We start from the raw sequence: 19,329 nt of genomic DNA on the forward strand, positions 1-19,329 counted from the left end.
AGATCAGCTGTTAACCTTATGGGGATTCCCTTGTGTGTTATTTGTTGTTTTTCCCTTGCTGCTTTTACTATTTTTCTTTGTATTTAAATTAACTTTTGATAGTTTGATTAATACATGTCTTTGCGTGTTTCTCCTTGGATTTATCCTGTATGGGACTCTGCGCTTCCTGGACTTAAGTATTTCCTTTCCCATACTAGGGAAGTTTCAAGTATAGTATCTTTAAATATTTTCTCAGTTCCTTTCTTTTTCTCTTCTTTTCTGGGACCCCTATAATTCGAATGTTGCTGCGTTCAATGTTGTCTCACCGGTCTCTGAGACTGTCCTCAATTCTTTTCATTCTTTTTTCTTTATTCTGCTCTGCGGTAATTATTTCCACTATTTTATCTTCCAGATCACTTATCCATTCTTCTACCTCAGTTATTCTGCTATTGATTCCTTCTAGAGAACTTTAAATTTCATTTATTGTGTTGTTCATCATTGTTCGTTTACTCTTTAGTTCTTCTAGGTCCTTGTCAATCATTTCTTGTATTTTCTCCATTCTATTTCCAAGATTTTGGATCATGTATAGTGTCATTGCTCTGAATTATTTTTCAGGTAGACTGCCTTTTTACTCTTCATTTGTTTGGTCTGATGGGTTTTTACCTGCTCCTTCATCTGCTGTGTGTTTCTCTGCCTTCTCATGTTCCTTAACTTACTGTGTTTGGGGTCTCCTTTTCACAGGCTGCAGGTTCTTAGTTTCCATTGTTTTTGGTGTCTGCCCTCAGTGTCTAAGGTTGGTTCAGTGGGTTGTGTATGCTTCCTGGTTGAGGGGACTAGTGCCTGTGTTCTGGTGGATGAGGCTGGATCTTGTCTTTCTGGTGGGCAGGTCTCCATCTGGTGGTGTGTTTTGGGGTGTCTGTGGCCTTATTATGATTTTAGGCAGCCTCCATGCTAATGGGTGGGGTTTTGTTCCTGTCTTGCTAGTTGTTTGGCATAGGGTGTCCAGCACTGTAGCTTGCTGGTCATTGAGTGGATCTGGGTCTTGGTGTGGAGATTGAGGTCTCTTGTGGACCAATGTCTTGAACTCGGCTCTCCCACCTCAGAGGCACAGGCCTGACTCCTGGCCAGAGCTACAAGATCCTGTCATCTGCACGGCTCAGAATAGAAGGGAGAAAAAAAGAAAGAAATAAATGAAAAATAATAACATAAAATAAATTTATTAAAATAAAAGTAAAATATAATTATTAAAAATAAAACAATTATAAAGTAATTTTAAAAAAAGAGAAAAAGAAAGAAGAGAGCAACCAATCCAAAAAACAAATCCACCAATGATTAGAAGTGCTAAAATCTGTACTAAAGAAAAAAACAAAATGGGCAGTCAGAAACCTAGGACAAATGGTAAAAGCAAAGCTATACACACAAAATTACACAGAAATATACACATACACACTCACAAAAAGAGAAGCAGGAAAAATATATATATATATTGTTACTCCCAAACTTCACTGCCTCAATTTGGGATGATTCATTGTCTATTCAGGTATTCCACAGGTGCAGGGTATATCAAGTTCATTGTGGAGATATAATCCGCTGCTCCTGAGGCTGCTGGGAGAAATTTCCCTTTCTCTTCTTTGTTTGCACAGCTCCTTTGGTTCAGCTTTGGATTTGGCCCCGCCCCTGAGTGTAGGTCGCCTGAGGGTGTCTGTTTTTTCTGCTCAGACTGGATGGGGTTAAAGGAGCAGCTGACTAGGGGACTCTGGCTCACTCAGGCTGGGGGTGGGGGGGAGGGGTACGGATGTGTGGCGAGCCTGTGGCAGCAGAGGCCAGCGTGATGTTGCACTAGCCTGAGGCACTCCATGACTTCTCCCAGGGAAGTTGTCCCTGGATCACAGGACCCTGGCAGTGGCTGGCTGCACAGGCTCCCAGGAGGGGAGGTGTGGGTAGTGAACTGTGCTTGTACACAGGCTTCTTGGTGGCCGCAGCAGCAGCCTTAGGGTCTCATGCCAGTCTGTGGGGTCTGCGCTGATAGCCACGACTCCCGCCCGTGTCTGGAGCTTGTTTAGACGGTGCTCTGAATCCCCTCTCCTCATGCACCGCGAAACGAAGAGGCAAGAAAGAGTCTCTTGCCGCCTTGGCAGCTCCAGACTTTTTCCTGGACTCCCTCCGGGCTAGCTGTGGTGCACTAGCCCCCTTCAGGCTTTGTTCACGCAGCCAACACCAGTCCTCTCCCTGGGATCTGACCTCAGATCCTGAAGCCTGAACCTCAGCTCCCAGCCCCCGCCTGCCCCGGCGGGTGAGCAGACAAGCCTCTCGGGCTGGTGAGTGCTGGTCGGCACCGATCCTCTGTGCGGGAATCTCTCTGCTTTTGCCTTCTGCATCCCTGTTGCTGTGTTCTCCTCCATGGATCCGAAGCTCCCCGCCCCGCCGCCCCGCCGTCTCTACCAGTGAAGGAGCTTCCTCGTGGAAACTTTTCCTCCTTCACAGCTCCCTCCCAGAGGTGCAGTTACTGTCCCTATTCTTTTGTTTTTGTTTTTTCTTTTTTCTTTTGTCCTACCCAGGTACGTGGGGAGTTTCTTGCCTTTTGGCAGGTCTGAGGTCTTCTGCCAGCGTTCAGTGGGTGTTCTGTACTAGTTGTTCCACATGAAGATGTATTTCTGATGTATTTGTGGGGAGGAAGCTGTTCTCCACATCTTACTTTTCCGCCATCTTGAAGGTCTCCCCTCTTTTTGTTTTTATAATTGAAACTGTATTTACAATATGGTTAGTGTTCTGGAGTCTGTTTTGTGAACTTAGTATTACCGCTTTTGTGTATGGCTAGGAGTTATATTTCTCAGAATCCTCTTCCCTTATGTTTCTAGGTTGCAGTTAGCCAAGAATATAACTTGTGCATGATTTGAAAAGTGAAACTGAAGTGGAAACCACTACTCTCAGCAAGTTATATTTATCAGAGATGGTGTCAGCAGGCTCTAGCTTCTAGCTTGTCTTCCGACTGTTGGCCTTGATAATGAACAGAGGTCTTAAGCTAATTACCAAGGGCTTGATTGTACTCTGTAGAGAGAAAACTTCCAGGATCTTTGCATGTCTTTTCTCCTCCATCTTCTTAGTGCTACCACTTTGATAGCCAGATGTGCACTGTTTCTGGGATTTTCCTGTAAGCTGTGACTTATTCACACAGACTGCTGCTGCAAGTATCATGGATAGTGACTCTCTGGTCCTTTGACATCCCCTTTTCCAGAATTCTAACTTCCTCGTGTCCTCTTATATATGTGTACATTGTAATTCCTATAGCAAACTACCTGTTTGCACAGTATCTTCTGTGGCTGTGGTTTCCTGAATGAGCCCTAACAGAGATTTTACGTATCAGTTCCTTGGGGGTAGAACCTTAAGGCTGTGATTTTGGAATTTGTTTTTTGATCTGATGGATTTAAAGACATTAATAGCCCCTTTGCCAGTGGTAAGTGAAACACTGGGAGTCCATGACAGTTAGTGACAAAATAGTTACTGAAATCATTACTTTTAATTATCTGGAGTCAAAGGTTTGTAGATGTCTAGGCTTTATATGACCACATAGCTGCTGCCATTCAAAATTATAGTGGAAATAAAGAGCATAAGGTGCTTGGGGTTGGTTTCCTATAAGAGCACTGGAAAATTTGAAGGAGGAAAAATGATGAACTCACAGCTTTACATTTCCATCTAAAGACCAGAGTACTAGCAAATTTCTGTTTGTTCTGAAATATACCCTTATCCCCTGTTAATCACAGGTTTAATATTTATGAAACCAAACCTACATTTGTTCCTTTTGTGGTTAAATTCTTCTGTAAATTAAAATTACAGCCTTGCAGGGTCTCATGTTAAACTTAGAATATTGATCGGGGAATAGTAACATGCGGAATATGGGATTGCAGACATAAGATCACAGTAAAATTTAACACTCTAAATTCTGAAAAATCTTTTCTGTTAGTATACCCTAGCAGGAAGAGGGTAGCCAACTCCTGCCTAAATAAACTGTAATGACCACTTATAAGTAAACAAATAAATATTTGGTAGGTATAATAGGCTGAGAAATGTCCTCCAGTGATATCAGGTCTTAATCCCTGGTACCTTTAAATGTTCCTTATTTGGAAGAAAGGTCTTTGCAGATATGATTAAGTTAAGAATGTTAAATGAGGAGATAATCCAGGATAATCTGGGTGGACCCTAAATGGTATAACATGACAAATGGCCTTATAAGAGAGAGGTACAGTGAGATACCCCACCACATAGAAAGAAGAGGGGATGGTGATGTGAAGATAGAGGCAGAGATTGAAGTGGTGCAGCCACAAGGCAAGGAATGCTGTCATTCACTAGAAACTAGGAGAAGCAAGAAATGGATTCTTTTTAAGAACCTCCAGAAGGAGAAGACACCTTAATTTTGGTGATGGAAACTGATTTTGGACCTCTGGCCTCCAGAACTGTTGAGAAGTACATTTCTGTTGTTTTAATCTACCAAGTTTGCAGTCCTTTTTTTTTTTTTTTAATAGCAGCCTTAGGAAACTAATAGAATAGAAAATTCTGCAGTGTCTCAAGATATACTCCAGCACCTCTGTGGCTTCTAGATCTATAAGCAGACTCAGATTTTCCTAGGCTTTAGGATGTTGGGTACACAATGTCATTAGTAAGAGTTATCTTATGCACCAAACTAATTGCAAGACTTTTACAGTTGAAGAGGCATATGTATGAGAACATATCCTAAAAGTAGAAGGAGAGGATAGAAGGATGTGATGTTGGAGTGGATTGAATTCATTAATATAACCACACTTAACTAGAAATTGTGGAGGTAATTAATTAACTTGAGAAACTTGGAGTGGATCTAGCAGTTTCTTGGATTGGTTCACTGGACTCTGGACACAAAGGTAAATTAAGTTGACGTGTCAGAATTTCCTGGATATATGGTAGAGAAAGACACACTAAGGTTTAGAGAGATTGGATGCTAGGATGTATTTACTACGTATGGCCTGCTCTGCTCTTCAATCCTCTCCTATGTCCTCCAGGTGGACACAGAATCTTTGACAAATATATTATTAAGAGGAGCATAAGCATCCTTGAAGAGCTCTGAGGTGACTGTTTCCTGAAGATCAGCAATGACAGTGGGAGAAGTTGCCACTAAAATGGGCACTCTGAATTCAGTGGGATAATGGGATCCCAGAGTGGCAGGGACCAAGTGGCAACAATTAACCTGCAGTGAAATGGTAGGCATGATTACTGCATGGATAGCAGGGTTGATACAGTTAGTCAGAATGGTTTGACCTTCAGGAACCTCTGACTAATTGATTCAGGTGTCTCTACTACTGAAATAGATGGGTACCCTACCATATAGCCTTTTATTTGATTTGTATAAATAGACAAATTCTAAGTCTGGTAAAAAAAAGTTAACTTGAATTAGCACAAAATAGAGTTAAGGATCTTTAACCAATACCCAAACTTGAACTTGTAAAGAAGTTGAGAGTCACTTGAAAATCTTTTTCTTTCTTGTATCACCCTCTCACCTAATAAAATATTAATTGATAATGATTAACCTTAAATCTCAATATGTAAGTACAGGATACTGAAGGAGAGGTATGAGACAACTTAGTGAAGAACTATTACTCAAGTTGATTATCAAAAGGAAAGAATGGAGAGATAACCAATAAGGACCTACTGTATAGCACAGAGAACTCTACTCAATATTCGGTAATAACATATATGGAAAAGAATCTGAAAAAAGAATGAATATATGTATAACTGAATCACTATGCTGTACACCTGAAAGTAACACAACACTGTAAATCAACTACACTCCAATAAAATAAAAAAAAATTTTAAAAAGGAAAGAATGGGGAAAATCCCGGTAAGAAGGATGAGTCCTACTTGGAGTGGAAAAACAGACATACAGGTGGAAAAAAGACATACAGGATGTTTTGCATCTTCCTTTAAAAAGATAGCCACTGTATTTTTGGTTTTATGAATATAGTTGTACTCTTTTAGTGGAATCATAATTTTGCTACTGTTTTACTTAGAATTAGATATGATTAAAATATGTATGTGTGGATATCAGGTTGACAGGAGGTTGGACTGTGCTGGATTGTGTTTTGTCAACTTGTAGTTACTGTCCCAGTCTAAAGCTAGAAAAATATTTACCACAATTCCTTTTCCTTATTGGTTTCAGGTTGGCACTGACTGAGGGAGGAATTTGCATGAGATTGGAAGATGGAAGTATAGCAGAAGCCATTGCTCTCAGAAGGTTGATGTATAGATGCCTGGCAGTCTCCAGCTTCCAGATCATCCTCCCCACTACTAGTCTAGTTAAACAACAGTGGCCTCAAGCACTAGAGTACACTTTCAATAGAAATGACAGCTTCCAAAGACCTCTCCATGAGCTCTCCTTTTGTGGGTCCACTTCAGCAGCCAGAAGAGTATGGCTGGAGGAATTTTCCTGCAAGCTCCAAGTTGCCCAATCAAGTCAGTGAAGAGGCTGTGATGGTGAGTGACTTTCTTTATTTCTCCAACTCCTGTCTTCCACACCTCAATTTTTCCAGCAGTAATTTCTATTTTCCCCACTATAGCTTTAACTCTCTCTTTTCCTGGCTTAACATTGACTGATTGATACAATTAGTATTTTAATAATATTTAATGATACCAGATTTCTTATTTATACTGCTATGCAATGAAGTAGTCTCTCTATGGACCATCATTATCACATACTCATGAAATGCAGTGGATAATAAAACTCTGCCCTAAAAGTGGTCACTAACTAAAAGAGGAAATATATTATTAACACATATTATATCTACATTTGTATAGCTTGACTATGATTTTCTCAGTGACATCTTGCAAATATTGACTACGTCATTAATATTTGATTGATATTTGTAACTCCACTAATAAGCCTTTTACTACTCTTACAAGTACTATGGTTTCACATATTTTTCATAATTATGTAAAGGGTATGTCAGTTTGAAGGTAAAATGCCTGCTTCCAAAATTATAGATTATGACAGAATTCAATGATAGATTTTATTTATTTATGACTTCCGTTCCTAATTATTTCGAATGTTTGAAATCCATTGTACCATCACCATCTGACTATTCACTGGAAGAGTCACTAAAACAGAAAGCATTAGCTGTGTTTGCAATAAACACATAAGCAAACAAACAAGCAAGTTAAATCAGTACTTTAAAAATGTTAGAAATAACTATGCACAATAGTCTTTTCGAAATGGCCCAAAGTTATTTCTATGTTTTTCTTTTAGAAAGCAAGCAGTCTTAGTTCCTTTGCTCTTAGACAAGAAAAATCTGTTTATCTTTGATATTTTCATAACACTGGCCATATTGTATTTAATGTTATACTGTTCTAAAACTTGCTTGGACAGTAATACCTCCTACAAAGGTCATGACTTTAGAAGATGCGTGAAGTGAAGTTAGTGGCACAAAACAGTGGGTAGTAAAGCATCATACAAGTCAGTGATTAACAAGGTCAATTGCTTCATATCTATTTGTGGTTCAGCACAGCTGGAGTGAAAAAAATGATAATGTTTGACTGGCAGTGTGCAGCAGTGTAATGTGGAATAATAAGGGAGCTGAAATCATCAGTTTACAAAAACTGTTAGTCTGACTAAGCAAACACGAAAAGAAAAGGCAAGTTGTCAAAAACAAAGATGGGGAAAAATCCATGTGAGAAATACAATGATGGAATACAAAAGTGCATGCCCCATATTCCTTTAAACAGCAGACCTGGAATACTAAAGTTGGTATTAAGTTCTGATTTAAACTGGTATATTGAACTTTCTTTGAAAGTGGCAAGCTCTACTTTCTTCCATCGTCAATCCCGTGAGCAAAAATAGGACATTTTTATGTTGGCAACCCGAATACAAATTTTATTTGAGAAACAGCCATAAGAGCTTTAACTACTAAATGCTATGATTATACTAGCGTTTCTTACATCATATATCTCAGGACTAATCACAAACAGCAAGGGTTTTTGTTGTGTTTTTTGTTTTTCTCTGTAAGACGGGTTATACCAACACATGTAAACATACATAAATCCATGTAAACTTTAGGGAAATAATTGTGAGAGATGGAGATTTTTATGTAGTGTTATGTCTTGTAAAAATAGCTTCAACATTGAGAGAGAGATCTAGCTGTCAATTATGATGTTGCTCTGCCCTTTTCTGCAGTTTCCAAAGTCTTTGAGGATATTTATATACTCTGACTTCTTAACCATTCATTTAGCTCTGATACCCAGAGAAGCAAAGTGCCCATTGACATCAGCGAGGGGTTTACTTGCACTAACAGCTGAAATGAAGTGCCCAGGGGAAGCTTTTTTCTAAAGAAAGTATTCATAAGGTGCATGCAGTTTTTCAAGGAGTCAGAGCTACCCTGTACTTGCAATCATTTGCTCTTTGTACTTGTCTGGGGCCGCCCAATCAATTATAGGAACATTAAAATGGAGAAGTGCTCAGCTAATGGTGCATAATGTTGGAGGTGTAGCCCTCTGCTTTTGTCTTCTTTGCACATTTGCTTTTTGATGTGAGAAATCAATTAAGATGACTAGCAAAACACACCACAGACATTCTGAAGAAGTCTTTTCCTTCTCTTTTATGTGTTTGAGAGAGCTTCCCAATCATTAACTAAGTCATAGTCACTAAGCCTCTCCTATTAATTGTCTCCTTTTCACCTTTATGGGTGAGGCAATTGACTTTCATTTAGTAAAATGCATTTGTCATTTCCAGAGATGATCAGAGAATACCATGTGGGTGGGCATCTGTGCAGCTTAAGATCTCCTCTGGAAAGAGATTCCCATGTATAAATATTCACTAAAACAGGAAAGTTGTCAAAATATATTCTTTGAGTTTATACCCACAGGTTAAGCCTGGATTTCTCATCCATATTCGTAAGAATTAGAAACATTAGGACAAGTTTTCCTATCTTTAGGGAAAAAAAAACAAAAAATTTATGGTAACCCACTTATTTAGGAGAAGGGAGGATTACAATTGGGCAGAAAAGAAATGAAATGGTAACTGTTTCTATTTTCATGGAAGATTTTTATCGATTAGATATTGAATCTTGATTTTATACCTATCAAGTTAGTGTCCAGTGTAAATAAAAGAATAAAATCAATCTTATAGATAGAATAAACGACAAGACTTTAAATCAGCTGTTCACATTGTGACCAGTGTATTAGACCAATGTATTAGACCAATGTATTAGTGATAGCACATCTGCTAGTAGTATGTATAAAAATAAAACATGATACAATATCAAGCTCATTTTACATTTCTAGTCATAATTTTTATATACTTTCATTTTATTTGTTCCTTAGCCAAACATAATTTCTTTCCAGCTCTGCAGTTTTAGACTACTTTTCATGGCTTGTATAAATAGCAGCAGTGTGTAGAATGTGAGTCCTGTTTCAAATTGATTACTCCAAATATGGGTAGGTTATGGTCTCTCTCTACCTTCCTATTTACCCCATTATAAACAACTGATTTTACTATAGGAAGGTATTTTTCAATGGTTGTCCAGTAAATACCTGACACTTTACCTATAAATGATCCTTTCTCTTTGCCTTGCAATTGATTAACTATGTTTGCTGTGAAGGTATTTAAGGTATCAGGGTTGTGAAGAGAGGGGAGGGAAGGAATAAGAAAATGATTTATAAAACCTTGGACTTTGGATTTCTATCAGTTAAAGGCAGGCTGAACAAAAGAAAGTTCCCAGAGCTAGGGAAGGTCTAGTTTACTCAGTAGAGCAAAACTGAAATCAATGAAAAATTTCCTTTAAAAACAGATTTTTCATTTTGTAGTGATGTTCTGTGCATGATCTCTAGGAAGCATTTTACATGTAGTACATTAGAAAAGGTTTTCTGTCCCCTGGGAAATAACAACCCCAGTAGAAAAAGTTACATCGTCCTTTAGTTGCTGAGATGGAGAATGTCAGACAAACCTTGTTGTTCTCGTTCTGTCTTGCAACACAAGCTAGATTTCTGACAAGCTGTCAAGTTGCCCAAAGGTTTGCATACCCTTCTTCCTTGTAGGTGTTGCCTTCTCCAGTGTGAACTGAAATAGGAAATATATCTAAAAACAGGATGGAGAGCATGATGTAATTAAGGTTTTTCTGATCATCTATTCTTTGCTGAGGGAAGAGCTCAGTTATTTCACAGGACTCGTTTGAAATGCTTTGCAGTGTGAATCATAGCACCCTGGAGGTTCTTATCTGGAACTCTGTTGTGCTCTTTCGTAAATTTGGTCCTGGAAATTTTGGAACAGACACACGAAAGATGCTGGCTAAATGATTTGGTGGAATGTCACCTTCAACTTTTTTTTTACAGTAATGTATCCCTGAATAAATACTTTTGGCCTATTGAACAAATTTCTGATATTTTGCATTTTACAGCTTTTCTTTTGTCCTTTCTTTAAAAACAGCCACAGAAGACTCTTTTTGAGTATTTTCTTCTTCAAACTCATTTTAAAGAGTTAATGTTTCTTTTTATTCCACTGTTTTTAAGATTTTAGTTATCATAGCTGTGACTTGACTCTAATTGGAAAAAGAATATGTGTATAAAAGTGTAGCTATCCTGTAGTGAGCATTACCACAGAGAATGAATATCTGAGCAGAAAGAAAAAAAGGTTATGCGATATGCTGTTCAGAAGTGGCATTAGGGGTATTTCAGGACTGATCTGGGCGAGGGGTTTGAGGCACCTGAATGAGCCCTGTGTACTTTGGAGGCCTTCAAAGTGAAAGGCATGGAGTAGTATTTATTGATCTCTGACACTGACCTCATTCTAACCTCATCTTTCTGTGAGCTTTGCAGTCTCTAACCTGCAAAGGGAAGTGTATCTCCTTTCTTGTTTTTGAAGAGTCAAATAATGGCTCTAGGAGAAATTTTTTTTTTTAAGATTTTATTTAAATCAGTGAGTCAGTAAAAAGCCAAAACATTTTCTTTTTCAAGACTTAGAGTTGTGATCTTTATTTACTTTAATCAAGGTAGTTGTGTTTTAGTTGTGTTAGCTACTGTGTGAGGGAGGCTGGATGTTTGAGATCGGTCTCTCATTTCTGCTGCAGCCATTGCAGCTCGTTTGTTCCTGTGCACACCTTAGGAACTTGGAAGGTTTGCTAATTGACTGTTGCTCAGTACATTGTGTGAGTGTGTGTGTGTGTGTGTGTGTGTGTGTGTGTGTGTGTGAATACACACATACATGCTTGCATTTGCACACAAGTTGAAAATACTGAAATCAAATCTTATTCTTTTAGAGGCTTGTCAAGTGGACAAAAAGTGAAAATGTAAGTTGTATGAATTACTAGTCTGTGTGTACTTTGTAAAAATATTGTCTTAGACATGTACCTTTGTGTGTACTCTGTTTAAGAAAAGGGTACATTTATTAGGTGATAGCACTGTATAGGCTGAGAACATGATCTTGCACATATACATTATCATTCATTGTCCTTCTGGAAAAACTTATCAAATAATATATGTCTTCAAACCGCCCCCCCAGCCCCTTTTAGCTTGGCAAACCCGTCTTATGGTTTCTTATGCATGGCGCACCTGAATATGGTATTTCTTAGAAATATGTGGAGAAATTTTTTATTTTAGGAAGGTCCTGTGATTTAGGACTCAAGGTCAGTGGAAATGCTATCACTCACTTATACTTCCAGGGGCTTTATACTTTGCATTGTGGTCTTCGCAGACATGATTTTCTAGTGGTAGGCCATGCAGATACCTTCCTCATTTTCTAGATGAGGAAACAGAGACTCGGGAGCAAATGGCTGACATGATAGCATCAGGACCAGTTATCAGGTGTCCTGGCAACAAGTCAGTGTCTAGCTCTGAAGAGCTTCCTGGTTATTTTTGCTCAAGTAACTGAGTAGAAATGAACTATTCTTATTTTCTAAAACAAACAACAAACTAAAAAAATAAGACCTATACGAAAGACTTGGGGGAATCTGCCTAAGGAATAATTGCTAGAAGTTGAAGTTAATACAGAAATGAAAATATACACTAACACTTTAATGTTTAATGTCCCCAGTATCTTTTTATGCCAGAAGTCCTTACCATTATCAGTGATTAATTGGATAAATAAAATGAGTACAAATGTTTGCATTTGACCCTATTGGAAACTGAAAATCCTTTCCAAATCCAAATGGCTGATATAGTGAACAAATACAATTTCAAATCCCTCAGAAAGCTTAAGTTGGGTTTTGAAGGCAGAAGCATTTTCCCCATAATGAAATTAGTAGTTTCATTTATAATTTATTAATTACACTGCATTTCTCTACATAAATAGACAAAGAGTTAATACAAATAAACATTGCCTTCAAGCTTTACTGAATATTAGAATAGCTTTTGATGAAGAATATTGAATGAAAATACAGTATAAAGTTTACTACATAAACTAAACTATAAAAAAATAATAGGATATAATAATAGGTAGAACAATATATGTCTTCATTTGAAGTGACAAATTACAGCAGCAGTAGCCCATATTTAAATATCTTTTTCTTATAATTAAAAAATTCAGCAAAAAAATAAAAACTCATTATTGCTTACAAATATATGTGATTCCAAATATACACATCCTAAAAAAATAAATAAAAATAGTCTTTATAGTCAATGCCAAAAGTAAATGACAGCTTAGAGTTAGTGACTAAAATAATCTAAAGGCTCTCTGTATTTGTAAGGAACCTCAGGATCTTATAATTTATTAAATTGTTCCACAGTCAAGAATGACCTTCATTAAACTCCTTAAGCTAAATCCAGTGATGTTAGGTTCCTGGTAAGAATATCCAGCAGTGACAGCCAATATTCTACTGTTTTCTTGATTCCATTATTTCAGTAAATTTATTTTAAAAGATCATATTAACCAAACTGTAAAATATTTAAATGTCTTTCCTTGTGGAAACATTGAATTTTAGTGACCAAGAACCAAGTTTGGGTTTTTTTTTGTTTGTTTTTGCGGTATCCGGGCCTCTCACTGTTGTGGCCTCTCTGGTTGCGGAGCAAAGGCTCCGGACGCGCAGGCTCAGAGGCCATGGCTCACGGGACCAGCCGCTCCGCGGCATGTGGGATCTTCCTGGACCGGGGCACGAAACCGTGTCCCCTGCTTCGGCAGGCGGACTCCCAACCACTGCACCACCAGGGAAGCCCCCAAGTTTGGTTTTTATTCCTAGATTCATAGGTGAGAACTAGGAGTCATTGTGAGGGATATGATTACAGTCAAATTTCTAATTTTATTAATGAGTCTGCTGAATTTATTTCTTAATAATTTGATGTAAATAGTTTTAAGCTTCTTATTAAGTAAAATTTTAGTACTTAGAGGCTTGGACTTTGGTTAGCAGCTGGATTTGAATCCTTGCTCGACCTCTAACTATCTGAGAGAATAGAGTAAATCTAGTAACTTCTTTTAATCCACATGTGATAAAAATGTAGATAAAAATAACACTGATCTTAAGGATTTGTTGTATTAAATAAACTAAGTACCCATTAAATTATTTTATTCATTCATTTAACACATGTATTTAAATTGCTTTCAGAATTCTCTTCTCTGTGCTATTTCTGCTATATCTAAAGCTACCATTGTATTTTCCTCCATTTTTTGTGCATAACATCTTGAAAGAGTTTTCTACATTCAAAGCCATTTCCACATGGGTGCTAACTCACAAAACTCTCACTTTTCATCCCTTCTTTAGCATCTGCATCAAACACTGAAATGAAATTTTTTCAGAGATTCCCAACCTTATAGGGTATTGTTTCAATCTTTTTCCCTCTCGACTTGTCTGCCTTATGAGTTAATTTGCTATCCACTACTTTCTGAAAGGTCTGCTGTGATTTCTATGGCATTGCGCTCTCCTCCACCTTCTCCTGCTTTTAAAAAGCAACATGACTTAGTGGTTTGAGAGAGCAGATTCTTGAACTAAATAGCCTTCAAATCTTAGTCCACATTACTAGCTGTATGACCCTAAGGAAGTTACTTAAAATCTCTGCTTCTTATTCTGTGCAATGAAGCTGACTGATATGTCAGGAGAATAAAATGAGTTACATGTAAAATGTTCAGAATGGTGTCTTTCACATAAGCATTCTCTATTATCTTTTCTTATACAATATAATCTCAATTATTTATGTATAAAAAAAGAAATCAAAATAATCTACCATAAAGTTTATTATTAATTTGTGGAATATTATAATTTTTTCCTTCTTTGCACTTTTCTACATTTTTTTCTTATATTCTGCAATGAGAATCAATCACAGTAAAATAAGAAAACACCACATTTTAAACAAATTGTCAAAGTAATCAAAAGTAAACCTTAGGGCTTCCCTGGTGGCGCAGTGGTTGAGAGTCCGCCTGCCGATGCAGGGGACACGGGTTCGTGCCCCGGTCCGGGAAGATCCCACATGCCGCGGAGCGGCTGGGCCCATGAGCCATGGCCGCTGAGCCTGCGCGTCCGGAGCCTGTGCTCCGCAACGGGAGAGGCCACAACAGTGAGAGGCCCGCATACCGCAAAAAAAAAAAAAAAAAAAGAATAAAGGCTAGACTTCCAGAAGGCTTCATTTAAAAAAAAAAAGAAATAGACATTATTTTAACTAAATACACAATCCAGTATTCACTAGTATATTTCAATTTTTATACACCTTCCTCTGCTCTATCCCTTCCCATCTCACATGAATGGGATTTTATGAAATTCTCAAACTTAAATGAGGTGACAACACTGGCAAATTGATGGTCTGTATCTTTCCTCACCTTCTACCTCAGGCAGTAATAACTTCTCTTTGGATGTTGCCTACAGCCTGGAGTCTAGAGGAGCATGCTGCCCCTTGACAAGCCACAGATCTCTATTTGATTTAATCGTTAAGAATGTGGGCTCTGGAGCCAAGAGCTGTACCTGGAACACAAGGCCCACCACTGTTTAGCTCAATGTTTCAGTTTCTTCATCTGTAAAATGGGATAATAATAGTAACTACCTAATAATGCTGTGATTATTAACAGAATAAATGTAAGTTGAGTGCTAAAAACAGTATCTGGAGATTTTTAAGAACTCAGTGAATATCCTCCTTATCTGTCTGCTCTTTTTCCTTCTATGTATCCTTTTATCCTACCTCTTATGGTAACACATTATAATCTTTACCTTTCCTTTTTTTTTTCTTCTAATCTCTTCCTCTTTCCCATTAAAATTCACTCATTTTGTGTATCACTTCAAGGATTTACTGGACTCCAGTGATTTAAAGAGAAAGCATGTATCACTCCTCTTATTACCTCTTTATTAAGTCATGTAGGAACTTGATGGATTAACATGCTAGCTGTCTAAGAAGTGCTAAAATTAAAGGGTTGAAATTAAACTTAGATACTTTTGGTCCAATTGTAGGCTGGTCAGAAAGATATAGAGAGGCAGTATCTTTTAAAATATGTTATCTTATACATGGTTGTTAACCATAACTTGTTTACTACTACTGCTGCTACTGTGCTACTATTACTATTACTAATGCCACCACCACCACCCCACCATTCCATTTGTATTCTGCTACTGAAAAAAATAATAAATGCTGTAATTTATTATGTCCTTGTCCTACTCCTGGAATGTGCTATGCATATGTTACCTCACGTGGCAAAAGGATTTGCAGATGTGATTAAGAATCTTGAATCGGGGATATTATCCTGGATTATCCAGCTGGGTCTAATGTGATCACAGGGGGCCTTATATAAAGAGAGAGGCAGAAGACCAGAGCAACAGAAAGTGATATTGTTAGTGCAAGTTTGTGTGCCGAATGCACAGCGAGGCCAAACAAACTGAAACATTGACGTTTGGAGCAGAGAGTTTCATTGCAGGGCCATGCAAGGAGATGGGTGCCTCATGCCCTAAAAAGCCCTGAGCTCCCCGAAGGATTTTGGCAAAGCATTTTTAAAAGCCAGGTAAGGGTGGGGGTGGGGGGTGGGTGGGGGGGTGGGGGGTGTAGGCCACAGGGTAAGTGATCAGCTTGTACACAGTTCTCTGACTGGCTGATGGTGAGGTCACAGGATGGTGTCATAGGGGTTAACATTATCTATCCTTAGGCTCCAGGAGGCTTGGGGCTATGTGCTCATGGTCATCAAGTAGTTAACATCTTCCATTTGGTAGGGAGTTTTCGCATCTATAAAACAACTCAGGAAATGTGCATCAAATACAGTTATCTAGGTACTTCAGAGAGGAATTAAAGCAGAGGATATGGGGGAAAGATCCTACATTACTGGCTTTGCAGATGGAGCAAGGCACCAGGAGTCAATGAAAGGAAGGCATGTAGCTCTAGGAGCCAGAGAAGGCAAGGAAAAGGATTTTCCTCTCAGAGCTTCTAGAAGGAACCAGCCCTGCTGACACCTTGAGTCTAGCCCAGTCAAGCTGATTTTGGATTTCTGACCTTTAGAACTGTATGAGAATAAATCTATGTTGTTTTGGGGTTTTTTTTTGCAGTATGCGGGCCTCTCACTGTCGTGGCCTCTCCCGTTGCGGAGCACAGGCTCCGGACACGCAGCCTCAGCGGCCATGGCTCACGGGCCCAGCCGCTCCGCGGCATGTGGGATCTTCCCGGACCGGGGCACGAACCCGTGTCCCCTGCATTGGCAGGTGGACTCTCAACCACTGCACCACCAGGGAAGCCCAATCTATGTTGTTTTAAGACACCAATTTTGTGGTAATTCAATACAGTACTAGTAGGAAATGTATAAAACCATTTTCTATGTGCCAAGCTTTGGACTTGGCATGCATAATCTCAACACTCACAACAATCCTGTGATATCCTGGCTTAGAAGAAGGGCATCCAGTTTGTATACCAGGTGTACCCAGCCCTTAGTGTTTATGAAGTGCACACTCTACACAGTTGTACACAGTAGTCCTGATGATCGGATTCTAGGTCCAGCAGCAGATTTTTAGAGGCCATATTCTTCATCTAAAAATAAAGCACTTGTTTATTCAAACTGGAATTTTATTTTAGGCTAGATAGGTGATATGTTAAACCACTTTGAAGTCACCTTTATATTCTAATGTTCAGCGTAAGAAATTAAAGTTCTGAACAAATTGCATTTTTCTGTAGCACAAATAGAGAATAAAGACATCTCCTAAGGTAGCTTCTGGATAGACATCATAGAAATAGAGATGATCTGAAAAATAAAGGAAAGCTCAGAATGAAACACAAAGTTGCAAACTTGCATATATGAACAACTCAACTATTGGCTCAGTCTGAGAAAAGAAATATCTCCAAAGGTTGCAGAATTCCATTATGAATTTGTAGAAAGTTATTATGTCATGAAGTACACATCTTTTACATTTTCCTTTTGACACATGCAGATAAAGAAATTCCTGGTGTGATTGCATTTGTGGAAGAGTTGATGGCTGGGTGTTAAAATGTGAAAAGTGACAGCGATTCTTCAGGGAGAAAAAAAAAACCCTTCAGAATACTGATGAGAGAAGATAGTATGAAAATAGACTTGGTAGGCATGGCTTTTATTTTCCTATCTTAACTTTGACAAAAACATCACATCCTGAAAATGGTACCTACAATTGATAAGAAAAGGCCAAACTGTGTGTGTGTATGTTTTTTGTTTTTTTTTTTTTTTACAGAATATTATATTCAAATAATGGGCTTTTTCTACAGTCTCTTAGTTTGCATTAGTTTCGAAAAAATATCATGCACAACTCATGAATATTCTGATTTCTAGTACATACTAACTTACGATTTTTGTAAATGGTCACAGGTGCAGATTTTTGCATGAGCAATGACACTGCTGTGAATGGAAACACTATGCATTTAGGAAAAGGGAAGAGGTGATATGGTTTTATAAATGTGTAGAGAGTGAATCTTTGTACAGTAAGTCTCCTGCACGTGAAACTTCAAGTTGCGAACTTTCAAAGATGCAAACACGCGTTCCCATGTCTAATCATGTAAGTTAGTTCACGTGTTTGGCGTACACTGTCACATGCATGCATCTTCTAAAAGTGGTTGTGCTTTTGTGTACTTTATTGTACAATACTGTATAGAGTACAGTAGTACAGTATCTTTATTTCCAGCCCAGGATGTCCAGAAGCAAGCGTAAAAGCAGTGGTGATGTAGCTGGTACTGTATTGTACTTTTCAAGGTATGGTACTGTATTGTAATTTTCAAGGTACTGTACTATATTGCGGCGAGCCGTTTCCGACCAGCAGAATAACGAGCCGCCACACGCAAGATTCTTCTCGTATCACACTTTATTGGAGCACAGCTTGGTTGAAGAAAGATGGAAGGAAGACCCCGCAATCCTATAGCAGTCTGCTTATATAGGGATTAAGAACATGTGTCGCTCTGTGATTGGCTTTCGCCGATGGTGCGATTTGTGAGCCAGCATCGGATAGGTCGCTACTTTAAAACCTCATTAGTATACTTAGCGCAAGCGCAGTGGCCACAGGAAGGATGACTCAGCTTATTTCAGCTTCCTGCCGCGTAGCAGTTAGCTGACCGCGCCCTACACTATATAAGATTAAAAATGTTTTATTTTTTGTGTTTATTTTTTATGTATTATTTGCGTGAAAAGTATTATAAACCTATTACAGTACAGTACTATATAGCCTATTGTGTTAGTTGGGTACCTAGCCTAAGTTTGGTGGATTTACGAACAAATTGGACTTACAAACTTGCTCTCAGAATGGAACTTGTTCATATGTAGGGGACTTACTGTACTTTATTCACAATTTACATGTGAACTGAAATGACACTGTGAATTTGGTGTCTAAAGTAAAGAAGAGACATGGAAATTTTAAATTGTCAGCTGCTTTTATACAGATTTTGGAGGAATGTTTACATGCATGCTAGAGAGTATATTTCAATAGTTTTACACTTGGAAACAAGGAGGAGTTTATATCAGGTAAGGAATTTGGTACTTTGAATATTGGATTTACTCTGATGGAGCACAAACAGACTTGCATCTGGTTAGTATTTTCAGTCAAGACCTCCAAGAAAAAGATAATGAGAAAAATTTGAGACTGTGGTTGAAGGACCTGTTAGAAATATGTCTACCGGGTAGGAGGTGCCTAGCAGATAGACAGGTACTCCCATAATATTTTGGCATAGAATTTCTTGTTCAGTTTATTTCCAGATATGATTCTTCCTGAGGAAGCGTTTTTTTGTTATTTAATGCTTATTTATTTTACCTGGGGAATTGGATTCTATGATTTTATTATAGTTACAAGGCAAACTTTTGCAATTACAAATTCTGTTCTACTTGAAATGATACTCTCCCTCTAATAATACTAATATCTATATCAGGTGCTATAAACATGTAAACAACTGTGTGATGCTTTATCTGCATTATCTCTAATCCTAATAAAAAACTCTTTAATA

The 19,329-nt window shown here is 38.2% G+C and overlaps 1 long non-coding RNA gene across 2 annotated transcripts in view; it reads left to right on the forward strand.

Annotated features, from left to right (window-relative positions):
• Positions 1-17,825, forward strand: part of LOC307193799 — a 259,556-nt gene extending 241,731 nt beyond the window's left edge. For both annotated transcript variants that reach the window (XR_013830418.1, XR_013830419.1), the window contains 2 exons: positions 6,164-6,477; positions 17,304-17,825. This is a non-coding gene — a long non-coding RNA (uncharacterized lncRNA). The remainder of the gene's footprint in view (positions 1-6,163; positions 6,478-17,303) is intronic.
• The last annotated feature ends 1,504 nt before the right edge of the window (positions 17,826-19,329 follow it).

The sequence above is a fragment of the Stenella coeruleoalba genome (assembly GCF_951394435.1).
Source record: "Stenella coeruleoalba genome assembly, chromosome: 11".
Lineage (NCBI taxonomy): Eukaryota > Metazoa > Chordata > Mammalia > Artiodactyla > Delphinidae > Stenella > Stenella coeruleoalba.